Raw genomic sequence first — 535 nt, 5'->3', positions numbered from 1 at the left:
TCACTTCTTTAAAATCACTTTTACTTTAGAAAGGGAAAGAAAAAAAACGTCAAGAATCGAGAAACTGCGAGAACGGACGAGAAAGAAAACGAGAAAGCGCGAGAAAGACAAAAGAAAATACGTGAGAAAAGATAAACGTGCGAGAAAGGACGAGAAGTACGAAAAAGGAATAAAGAAACGTAAGAAGATGAAAACATACGAGGAAGGGAAGGAAATCGCAAGAAAGGAGGAAAAAACGTGAGAAAAGTCACCAAACGTGAGAAATAGAGATTATTCGAGAAAGACGTGAGAAAACGAGGGCATGCGAGAAAAAACGAAAACTAAAAGAACGAGAAACCGCGAGAAAATTCGAGAAAGGACGAAAAATCGCGAGAAAATTCGAGAAGGGACGAGGAATCGCAAGAAAGGACGAGAAATCGCGAGAAAGTTCTGGAAAGGACGAGAAACCGCGAGAAAGAAAAAAAAAGTGATGGAACGAGAAAGTTCGAGAAAGGAAAACACACACACACAGAGAGAGAAACCGCGGGAAAAGATT

The sequence above is a fragment of the Penaeus monodon genome, chromosome 34, assembly GCF_015228065.2.
Source record: "Penaeus monodon isolate SGIC_2016 chromosome 34, NSTDA_Pmon_1, whole genome shotgun sequence".
Taxonomy (NCBI): Eukaryota; Metazoa; Arthropoda; class Malacostraca; order Decapoda; family Penaeidae; genus Penaeus; species Penaeus monodon.
This window is presented reverse-complemented; position numbering follows the sequence as displayed.